Source organism: Populus euphratica, unplaced genomic scaffold (assembly GCF_000495115.2).
Source record: "Populus euphratica unplaced genomic scaffold, PopEup_1.0 scaffold228.1, whole genome shotgun sequence".
NCBI classification, from domain to species: Eukaryota; Viridiplantae; Streptophyta; class Magnoliopsida; order Malpighiales; family Salicaceae; genus Populus; species Populus euphratica.
The window spans coordinates 203,298-215,270 of record NW_011500111.1 but is presented as its reverse complement, the minus strand read 5'-3'; the positions used below and the strand labels follow the sequence as shown (position 1 = coordinate 215,270).

Here is an 11,973-nt window from a genome sequence, read left to right as displayed (position 1 = left end):
TGGAGGGTAGAGATCCCAACCAAATGGGAAAAATTGAGATCTACAGAAAAACAAAGAATTGCTGTGTTCTTACAGAATTTATCAAGGCCTCTTGACAACTTCACAGTTGCTCCATTCAGAAGCCAACGCTTTTTAATTAGAATCCTAGTCTATTTGGTAGGAGGAAATTATCAGAGGAAAATGTAAAACAACAGGGGAAAAGAAAACAAGATAATGAGGAAGAGAGCAGGCATGAGGAAGAGAGCAGGCATGAGGAATAGAGCTAACCAACAAGTGACTTTAGGGTCCTAGTGAAACTGGTATTGCTGCTTTGACAGGAGCAAAGAATCTACAAAAGAAAACATGGGTTGTGTGAAGGAATCCCAGAATAAATAGCTGATACAGAGAATACAAAACATACATTTAGAGGTTGAACTGGAACTGATGGATGATGCTGGAGAAGTCCCGTCCCAAGAAACATTTCCAGCTGCTTCTGACGAGAGCTATCTTTACCAGTACATTTTTATATCTTCTCTGTAGAGTGATTTGAAGATTCTGAGCTACAGAAAACTGTTCAGATTTCCCTGCTTCTTCATTGAATATGTTTAGAATTTGGCTATGCATAGCTTTTGAACCAGTATAAAGTGCCAGCGGAGATCGAGGAGATAAAATTGTTGATCACTTGAGCTCGTCATATGCCATGTCAAATCTCTTTCAAGGTTTATCTGGACATGGATGATTCCAGGTTGTAGTTCTAGTGTTGTGATCAATATAATACGTGCCGTTTTCCCTGTTGCTGCATCAGATCGTTTCTCCCAGCCTGGTGGCAATGGAGCAGTATATCCACCACCATAGTTATTGACTGCCTGATATATAACAGTAAGCCAAATCACACTATCAAGTGATATGGCCAACCTCTTGCATTGCTCCACAAAACATTGCAGAGCACCAAAATAACTAATAGAATTCCAAGGAATCTGCAAAAATTAAAACGAATGACTCCATTTTGATGTGATCTTATGCAGAAAGCACCGGCAAATCATCGGTGTAGAATTGAGAAGAGTCACAACAACTCGGACAACAAACAGAAAATTACAAAGAATTGAAGGGGTTATGACTAATTCCACAAAAATAAAGAGCCCCGCAAGAAAATAATACTATAAAAGAATCAAATTAAAAAAATTGATCCCTCACGCATATATTAATGGGGGGCTTCTTGACTCAAAATGTAATTTGGGTTGGAGTTTTTTTTTTGGTCAAATCAACATATCAATTTACTCATGATATGATTAGCTTTATCAAACCTAAATGAGATTCAAACGAGTTAATTTTAATAATTTTTTTAATTAATAGAAACAAAAAAACATGTTACCAAACTACTATAGAGAATACTATGCATATAGACTAAAAAAACTATAATGGCAACACTTTAATTACATTTTTCCCCTTCTAAAAATGTGTTTGGTATTGTAATAGTTGTGATTTGAAAAAAATAATTTTATAAAAAATATTTTTAGTTAAGGTTAGTTTGAAAAAATATATATTTTATTAAAACTGTGGTTCAAATTCATTTTATTGTATAATTACATAAAAGTACTTAATTCATAATATTAATGAAGTAACATTACAACCAATAATTTTTTGCAAATAGACCTAAACATATTAGAGCAATAATTTATAATTATGTCATTAAACTTACAACAATTTTATCACATACGTAACCCATTCGCGAAAGCTTTTGGTGTCCTTGACTTTGTGAATGTGGAGCCACATCAGTTAGAAAATCATTGAACACAAAATCAGGATAGCGATCGAACTCCATAAATGCCACATTTTGTATTGAAGTTCTTCTAATGTAATCATCAATTGTCATGGATGCGAAAATAATTTGAACTTGTGCTTTGTAATTATAGGATGACATATTCTGTAGGATTCACTATCTTTTTTTTCCAAACTCTAAATGTTCGTTCTATCACACAACGTAATGAAGAGTGCATACGGTTGAAAATTTTTTCACAGTTTGTGGTTGTCCTCGCCTCCTAAATTCTTGCAAATGATATCTCTGACCTCTATATGAACCTAAAAATCCATATTCATTAGGATATCTCGAATCAACCAAGTAGTATTTCCTTGGAAAAACGTATAATTGTTTTATACTGAAAATTGCAAAAAACAAAAAAAATCAAATAACATTAATTATCATATATATACACATACATACATATATTGCTGCCTTCTGGTGGCTTAGGAAATTTTATACTTAGATTGTCAATTACCTTAAGAAAAATTTGTATATCATGTGCACTACCTTTCCAAGTCGCCCAAACAAATGTGAATTGTATGTCAAAGCTACATACAGCCATAACATTCTGGGTTGGCACACCTTTTCCATTGATATACGAAATTTGATTTTCAAAAGAAACACATGTGCACCGTTGATAGCCCCTACACAATTCTAATATACGATAAACCGGTAAAATAACATCAATTTGAGCGGACTAAAAAAAATTAAATTTCATAAATTCATGAAATACGAATCACAATTAACAAATACGATTAATAACATTACCTTGAAATGTGGCATTTACCTTGGATTGTTAACAATTTCCTTCGGTGTGTTTACGAATCCGGGATCTGCAGGTTGAATTAAATCTATAACGAGTGAATAAATTAATCTAAAAATCTCATTAAAATACCTACTAATTTGTATCCTAAGTGTTGGAATCTCTACTGAACTTCTCTATTGGAAGCATCCAAAGTTATTGTATAAAGAAATATTCTAACTTTTTCAAAAACACACATTCTTCTAGATGCCTTTAACTCATATTGGTTTTCAAGTTTAAAGCACAGCTCTAAAATGTTGTCGCATCCATCCTAAACATGTTTACACGGCGTGTCTAATGTCCATGTAATATTTTTTTCAACTATTGCATTCCAGTGTTGTACAAATCCATACAAGGCTCCTTATATATATAAGTATTATAATATAAAGTTATGGCACCTGCCGTGTATAAAATTAATTTTTGATTATCGGACTTTTTTTTTTCTAAAATAACTCATCTTTTTCATCTAAATCATCATCATCATCGTCAGTATCAGAACTGTGATTACCATTGCAATCTCCATCATTTATAGAAGAATTACCATAATTAATGTAATTGGCAACGTTATTCAATACGTCATCATAATCCCCATAAAAAAGAGCTAAAAACTAGTGCGAATCCATATCTATTATGCCATATAAATTTTTGTGAATAATTAAATATTATATGACTTGTTACAAAAAAAACACAAATGGATAATACAAACTAAAATAAGTATTATTATTCACTTTCTTCACATTTAATGAAATTTTGCTCGGCTTTTAAATTTTATAAGGCTATATTTATTTGCAATTTAGTCATTTACCTCCTTTGAAAGTGAAATTGAATTTCTTTTTCCAAAATGCCTATTATCTCTAATCAAAATTTCTAATTCCACTTGTTATCCACAACATAAAAAATAGAATTTCAAGAGATTAAAATAGAAATTCTAGAAATAATGAACAATTCACACACAAATTGTTTTTCATTTTCATTTCCTACTTCCACTATTTCATTTTTTGTGCTAATTATAATATGTCAATTGTACCATGAAAATTGCATTTCCAAAATTGATTTGTGTGTGGAGCAATAATATTTTCATTTCCCTCTTGCTTGAGTTAATAAATAATAACCGTGTTTGTCACCTTCCCTCAAGATTCAAACCGGCTCTACTTATAGAATGCTGCTTCAGCACATTGAACAAGACAATAATGACATGATGTAAAAGAATATATAATGACAGAGGTCTCTAACAAAGCTAATGATTTTCTACCCTTTGGTATCCTAATGCACACCATAAACAAACATTTAAAAACCTAAGAAACTAAACTGACTTTTAATGAATATCATAACATTAACCAATCAGCTGCAACCTAATGAATGAAATGAAATTTACCTATTATAGATGTATAAATAGCAACAACTAGCAACACCAACAATTAAAAACAACCACTTTTCATTGCAAGTACTAACACATTCGGTTTCTATCCAAAGAAATTGACAATATGCAAGTGAATAACTTCCCATATTCACTACTATTTATATACAAATACATAGGAATGAAAGTAATATTCCAAAAATTGTTACTTAACTTTCAAAAGCTACCATTCCAGAGCAAGATACCAAGCATTCAAATGTGGCATACACCACCTAAAAATTTCAAAATTAGCAACCTAAATCTGCCATTCAAGAGCAACTAACCAAACATTTAAAGTATAACACCAACAAGCAATAATCTCGGTTGCATAAATTATTATCATCAACCATTCAACTTTAAAGTAATCGAACTGTAAAGGAGTACTTTAACAAGCTAAATATAACATTTAAAGTTAAGTATCCATATATTTAAAGTAACATTGAAAGTTAAACATCCACATAATTAAGGTCTATAATTCAGAAATTAACATCCATGAAATTCCAACCCAACAACAATATTCAATCATACATATATAGTAAAACATATATAGTAGTGGGTTCTAAAAACTTAGCTATGGAAATACACCAAAACATAGGCAACTCCTTCTAATTCCAGCAACATTTGCTGCATAAAAAGTCTGCAAAACTAGTGGAAAATATTTCAAACACATAAATATGTTACTTGTCTACAAAATTCAACATAAATGTAAAGACATGAATAAAGTAAAATGCTAAAAACTAACTTTGTCCATCTAAGTTTGTCTGTGTTGGTCAAACATTATTTTTAACCATGATATTTTTTTGTCAATGCAACCCATTGCAGCCTACATCTCCCTTTTACTCCACGCACAAAAAAATTTAGTTGCAAAGGTATGCAGTGCACTACCAAAGGCAACTCCATCAATAGAGTACAGTTCTTTCATTACCCCTTCAACGCTACAACTTTTTTTTTTTTTTATCTTTACAAAGAGTTGTGATCCCTCTAGGCATGGAGATAGTCTCAATAATTTTATCCAAACGTGTAACTAGTACTGCTCCCATTCCAGTTCCCCTTTTCTTTTTTCGCAATTGAGGCTAGTACTCTTTCTCTTTGAACTGCCGGGGTTGCTACTACTGTTTGTGACATTACTTCTACCAACCATGTTGCTAACATCTTGACTGAAATTAGGGATTGCATCCTCTTCAGAGTCGCCACTTTCTTCTTCCATGTTAGTATTCTCATTAGTTGTATTTCTCATTCTAACAACTACATTATCTTCATTTAATAAAAGTCTTTATGAGGGAGTCCAGGCATATTCTCTCATGGTCATTATGTTAATAAACATGATATCGTACTTGATACACAACGAGGGCTCTATGTCGACATGCCTAAACTTCTTTGCTCTAAACATATTTGCTCTTAAAAATCAAGAAAAAAAATCAATCATTAGTCTAGAGATTTTTTTGTTTGTTGACAATAGTTTTTTTTGTAAATTCCAAAATTATAAAAGGCAATTTGGTCATTTTAAGATGATTAACTAATTCTAAAACATAGTTTACATATCATAGCAAGAGAGATATTTATGCTTTTTGGGCGATGTGCATGTGCCTCAAGTGGTCAAATATGTCCTTTTAGTGGAGGTTGGTTTGTTTGTTGATGACAAGCTGTTTTTTTTTTCTTTTCTTTCAAGAGTTACAAGTTGGTCATCTTTATTATTGATATTTCAATTATGATTCTTATTTTTTTGATATTTAATTCTTTTTCTTAACTATTTTGTAAAAGTTTTATTTATTTTTAATTTAGTCCTTCAATTTCAATTATTTTTTTAATTTTATATTCAATTTAATTAGAAGCAACTTTTTATTGCAAATTTTGCTTTATTATTTTTTAATATTTATTTTCTATGCAGTCAATCTCCTCAATTTTCATCTCATAAATAATTATGAGTTTCAAAAATTCATATAAGTAGATTTTTATCTTTTTAGATTTTTTAAAATTATTTTTTTAATTTCATCTCTAATATGTATTGTTTTAGAAAATGATCTTCTTGCTTTATTTTACTTTTTTTCATATTTATTCTTTTGCATATCAAATATGTTAATTCTATCTATTTATTTATTAATCAAATATTAATTTATTTAACTTAATGTATATTTAATAATTTTAATTTATAATTAGAATTTTTTTATATTAAAAAACTAATAAAAATTCTATATAATTATTTTTTTATTAAAAAATCTAATCTATAGTAAAATATTAGTTAAATATTTAATTTGTTCTTTTTAAACAATATTGTTTTAGTTTTAAAAATAAAACTAAAAACAATTAGTTTTGAAATTGACTTTGCTCAATCGGCCAATCAGCGAACGGGATTTGGATTCGATCAGACCCCGGGCCCGTATGAAACCTATGGTCGGTCACCACCTGAAGAAACGAGAGGAAGAGAGAAACCAAAGAGATGAGCTAACGGCATCGACAAGCCACACGATTCGATTCTCTACCATGATATATATATTGTTTCCTTCGACAAGTCGCAACACAAATTCCAAAACCCGTTTTCAGTTTCCTAGATTTTGAGTAAGTTTTAGTTCTTTTTCGAAGTGGGTGGTTTGATTTAGCTTAGCTTACCGTGTTGTAAATTGCCATCGTTTTTGTTGAATGCTGTACTTGGACGTCACTTTTTGTAGTTTCATGGTGTTAGTGATTGTATTGTGAGGAACCCAGTTGGGGAATTGGTTCAATTGTTCTGAATCTCCGGTTTGGTTTGTTTTAGCTTAGTGTGTTTTACTTACTTGTGAGTTATACACTTGAATATGTTGTTTTGTGGAACGAGTTCTTTGTTTTTCATGATTTTGTTTAAAAATGGAGCTCAAGCTTTAGTTTCTAGAAGCCAACTTAAGGAGCGTTCATCTTGGTATAATGAATTGAAGCGGTCATGGTTCAGTTTTGCTCATTTTGATCCATTTCTCACTTGTCTTTCGTAGTTTTGATCCACATTGATGCCATTTGTTTTCACTATTAGAGAAAGAGGTTACTTTTATTTTTTTGGAATTTCAAGGAATCCTCTTATAAGTTGATGGCTTGTCAGAAATGGAAATAACCCTTATTCAACTTAGCTTGGTTTGATTACTGCTCTTTTGTTCATGGGCGAATTTGGAGATTGAACTGCATTTTAATTGTAGAGTCTTACTTTCATGCAGAACAAAGAAGCTTGGTGATTTTGATAAGGTTTATATTGAGTTAACAAAAGATGTTGCCTGTTTGCTCTGCCTCTCAGTGTTGTTCCTCTCATTCTCAGGTGAGTTTCACTTCCTAGACTGTAATTTAATTCGTGTTGTTGCCAAGTTTCTATCATCCCTGTACCTTGGATTTCATCCATGCCCTTAGTTTTGGAGATGCATGACCTCTAATTAGGTGGAGAACAAGCTGGGACTATAATTGAACTTTCACTAAAGAGAAAAATTCTGGTGTCAAAAAATAAAAGAACAAAAAATGTTGTAACTAGACATGTCTGCCTCTTTATAAAATATGTTTGATGTATTTGAGTTGAAAAATCTGGGGTGCCTAAGTGAAGGTTTTGAATGAAGGTATAAATTAAGCTTCAACTGTTTAAGTATAAAGGTCAGTATGACATCATGTAGAGCTTATGTGCCCAAGTGAAGGTTTTGAATTGATTCTCATGCTCTAGCATGGTATCATAGTCCAGTGCAGCTTTCTCCTTCCTTCTAGGCCTACACATCAGAGGCATGCTGAGTAAATCCCTTAACAACCTAGCAGGAAGTTTTGCATGGCCTAATAATCTGCTTGTACATCTCCGTTTAGTAGTTTAAGCATCTGGGTGTGATTCCCCAGCACCAGCTTCCTTCTCATGTGCAGTGGATTATGATGGCATTTTCTCTCCACTTAAGAGTGTGTTTAGCATTGCTGTCAAAACACCGTTTGCCAAAAACATAATTTTTTTTGCTTAAAATTACTTTTTTGTTGTTTTTGGACTGTTTTGATGTGTTGATGTCAAAAATGTATTTTAAAAAATGAAGAAAACATTATTTTGATGTGTTTTCGAACGAAAAACACTTTGAAAGCAACCGCTACTGCAATGTCAAACACGCTCTTAATCTGATTACTTACATCAGAATATAAAATTAAGATATGAGGTCTGTGAGACTCTTCAATATACAAATTCCTTGTCCACCTTTAAAGAACAGAATTTGACAATTTTCAGTGAAGCCTTGCAGGCAGTAACTTCCATGCACATTGGTTATCAATTCACCAAGTTTTGTGTTATCATGTCACATCTTTCTTCATATACCTCTGGCATAGTATTTCTATTGTCAAAAATTTCATTCATGTATTTGAAACCATAACTACTGCAGATAACATTCCATGGAGGTCTGCAACGATTTTGCTCAGTCCGGAAGGATTTCGAGTCCAGATGTTATGTCGTAGACAAGGTACTTTTGGGAATGTCAAATATAACACATCACCAAAGAATTTCCTTCAAAACACAAGCTATAAAGTCTTTCTACTCCAATTTTATTGAAAGCTTTGCTTTCATTAATGATCATTCTTGCCCAAATGAACTAGGCAACATTAATTGCACCCACACCCTATGGGAGGGGGTAAACTGAAATTCTTGGAAAGTTATAACATATCTGATGTTGAAAAAGGACCTTTGAACTCTGCAGACCAGTTTGCTGATAATACAGATAGTTTAATATGACTTGTGGAACCTGAAATAACATCAACTATTGATATGACACCAGAGAATCCCAGTTTGGGATCTGATTCCCTGGAAATGGATAACAATTCATTATCTAGTGCAAAGGCTGCTTTTGATGATTTTTTGGGCGACATTAGGGACTCCATCAACACTTCAGTAAATAATGGAGGAAATGTTGTGCAAAGCTCACTAGACACAATTACTTCTTCAATAACATCGATTAAGGAAGGTGCTTCAGAAGCAGTAGATGGTGCCTTGAGTAAAGTATTCTCTACTTTTGATCAATCAGGAGAATTAGCTGGCGATAGATTGACTAGCTTTTCATCTGGTTTGAGGGAAGCCACACAAAATGCTACTGGCACTTCTGTTGATGTGCTCAGAGTTGCAATCGCTGCAGTGGAGGAATCTATAGCAAAAGGGGCTTCTTTTGTTGTTTATTCTTATGGACCTGCCAAGGATTTGCTTCCTCCAAAGATCAGAGGTGCACTGAATCTGTCTGAAGAAAGGGTAACACAGATTTTGAGGCCAATTGGTGCAACTTTTCAGCAGGTACATTATGCTTGGCACGTTTTACTTTGATGGCCGTTGTACTCTCATTTAATTGTATGGACTTGAAAAAAAAAAAAAGAAAAAAAAAATCTCCTGCAAAGATATATTTGGATTATTTTAGAAATCTTTTTCTTGGAGACATCAATCACTGCTTTCAGCTTACAGGACTTCTAGTTGAAAACTCAATTGCGTCCATCTCTGTTACACTGCTTAATTATGTGCTGATTTAACTAATTTATGATCCAAAACCAAATCTGAATTTCCTAAACCTGCTTTTACACCTTAAGCAGGTTTACATTGTTATTGAGGGGCTGGAGAAAAGGCTTGGCTTGGATCCGATCCAGTTGTGCCTTTTGTGCATTTCCTTGGAACCTCAGCCACTTTGTGGTATGGATGTCCTTTTGTGCATAAAGGATTTGTTTATTTAATCTGCATTACATGGGAAGCTTAAGTTTTCTACCAGATTTGTGCAGGGGTTTTTATAGGGTGTGGGTATATGGTGGTTACTTTGGAGATTTGTCTCCGCAATTAACTTTGGAGCTCCTAGCAGGGAAGGAAGACGCCATACTTATTGATGTCCGGCCTGAGGCAAGAGAGTAAATTTTCTGGCCTTTTATGTTCTTAAGTTTCTTTTGTTACAAATTCTAGTATCTCAATGAGAGACTAAAGCTGACTGCTCAGACATTTACTGAAGGGTCTGTACTGTTTTTTCAACTCTGTTCATTAATACATTCCATCTTGTAGCTACCCCATTTCATATTTTCAATAGTTAATATCTTTTCACTAGGAAATATTACTTACCATCCACCTTTCTACCCCATTTCTTTTACATCACAGTAAAAAAATCTCAAATCTGGCACCCTCATTAATTTCCTTTTTTTCCCTTTAACTTGGTGGTCATTGTTTATATGATGGTTCTCAGAGAAAGAGATGGCATCCCTGATCTTAGGCGAGCCGCTCGGTTTCGCTATGCAAGTGTAACTCTATCAAAGGTTGGTTTTATTTGATAATACTATTCAAAAGCTATGAGTGGAGAGGTATTGCTATTTGGTAAGAGGATGATAGTTTAGAACAATTACTTTGTTTCTAAATGTCAAATAACTCTTTGAACCAACAATAAAAAAATAAAACAAGAATTGGAGCTTGGCGGTATCCCTTTTTGTATAACTCTGTCTTATATTCTTCAACTTTATTCAGGTTGATGGCCAGTAAGGAAGCTTTTAAAGGGTGGACGGATCTTGATGACATCTTAACTGCTGCAGTCATTCGAAACTTGAAAGCTGTACAGGTATAGCTTTATGTTTTAAGAGCTTTGATATAACTATTGTTTATGCATGCCGTCATTGTTTTGAGATATTCAGAAAAATGAGAATTCCGAGTAGTGCAAGAAAGAAAGGAAATTCTCGGGGGGAGGGATTTGGGCTTGGTTTAATCAATGTTGTGTGTTTTAGCATCAGTGGCCTCTGAGGACACAAGAAATTGTTTTGGTATTACCGTATGCAGTACAGTTGCTACATCACAATCTCCCGAGTGTTCCATGTTTAAATCCTGAAGCAGGAACATTGTCTCCGAGATTTTTTTTCCTTATACTGTAGGACAGGTACCAGGTAATGGTTATGGATGCTGATGGTTCTCGTTCTAAAGGCATCGCTAGATCCTTGAGAATGCTTGGGGTTAAGGCAAGTATTTGGAATCTCTAAGAATTTTTTTTTTATCACATAAAAGCCTAAACATCTAATTCATCATGGAACTAGAAGGGCAAAATGAATTTATCCACTCTCCCCTAGTCAAGTTTCTTTGGGATAAAAAACATTTCTGAGAGTTTTTCAGTATCAGTAACCTTAGAAACAAATAACAATATCCATATTAACCAGATTTGGGAAGAGTACATTAATGTCTTCTGTGCATTTACAATGTTGTTAAGTCAAAAACCGTTACTCCTTATGCATGTTTTTCTGTCATATAAATGCTATAGATAGAACCCAATTTTCATTCCGGTTGTTCTCAAGTGGTATAATTCAGAAAGCACATTAGTATTACATCTAACTTATGTCCTTAAAATATCTCTCTCTCTCTCTCTCTCAAAAAAAAAAGTCTTTACCTTGCTTGAATGGGAAGTTGCAATGTATTAATCAAATTCACTATTCTTTTATTTCACTCCATATATTGCTGTAAATGGCTTGCAGAGAAACAAGTTAAATGCATGAATTCTAGATGATATCATGGTTCATTCCTGGACTAATCATATAATTTAGATAGAGAAGATAGTAGAATTTTGCAGAATTAAACCTTGTGACCTGCATTATAAGAAAATTTGAAACTGCCAGGTTAGTCTATTGTTAATCTGGAACCACAACCTATTGTATCATATTGCTAATTGTTTGTTTGCATTTTTATGTGACAGAGACCATACTTGGTCCAACGTGGCTTCCAGTCTTGGGTGGCCGTTGTACTCTCATTTAATTGTATGGACTTGAAAAACAAGGTATCCAAGCCAAGGAGCTGAAACCTGAGACTGTGCTAACCATACTTAATGAGGTAAGGTTATTGCATGACTTGCATATTCTCTTAACTAGTATAAATTTCTAGAAATACAAAATTCTATTTGCCGAAAGCCATCAATCAACTCAAAGTATATGTGTGGAAAATGACAAGCTGTAGATTATACAATAATATATTCAGCCAGCTGAGATAAACCTAGAGAGTTGATTAATTTGACATTTGTTTCAAAAACACATGGAAAGAGT

The 11,973-nt window shown here is 33.1% G+C and overlaps 1 protein-coding gene and 1 pseudogene across 1 annotated transcript in view; one reads left to right on the top strand and one right to left on the bottom strand.

Annotated features, from left to right (window-relative positions):
* Window positions 1–11,973, bottom strand: part of LOC105109761 (60S ribosomal protein L5) — a 21,654-nt gene that overhangs the window by 3,943 nt on the left and 5,738 nt on the right. The gene's annotated exons all lie outside the window — the stretch shown is intronic.
* LOC105109789 (uncharacterized) overlaps window positions 6,282–11,973 on the top strand; it is an 8,655-nt pseudogene continuing 2,963 nt past the window's right edge.